This window comes from Phaethon lepturus, unplaced genomic scaffold, assembly GCF_000687285.1.
Source record: "Phaethon lepturus isolate BGI_N335 unplaced genomic scaffold, ASM68728v1 scaffold23354, whole genome shotgun sequence".
Lineage (NCBI taxonomy): Eukaryota > Metazoa > Chordata > Aves > Phaethontiformes > Phaethontidae > Phaethon > Phaethon lepturus.
In genome coordinates, this window is record NW_010537316.1 from 6,673 (window position 1) to 6,931 (window position 259).

Below are 259 nucleotides of genomic sequence, written 5' to 3' on the forward strand. Positions count from 1 at the left end.
CCTCACACGCGTGGCAGAACGAATGCCCGTGGCAGCACACGCGAGAAAACAAACGGCGTCTTCAGAGCCTCACAGCGAGATTTTCTTGGGGACAGTTTCTTAAAAACACAACGATCTTTTCGAAGTTATCCTTGATTCTGCACCAGCTACCCGTCACCAGGAAAAAATGTTCAAATCATGCCGGCTCGACGGAATCAGGATCGAAGCCGTTTATTGACTTTACTAACGACAGGTAGTTAGCCAGCAGTCAGTGAGCTAT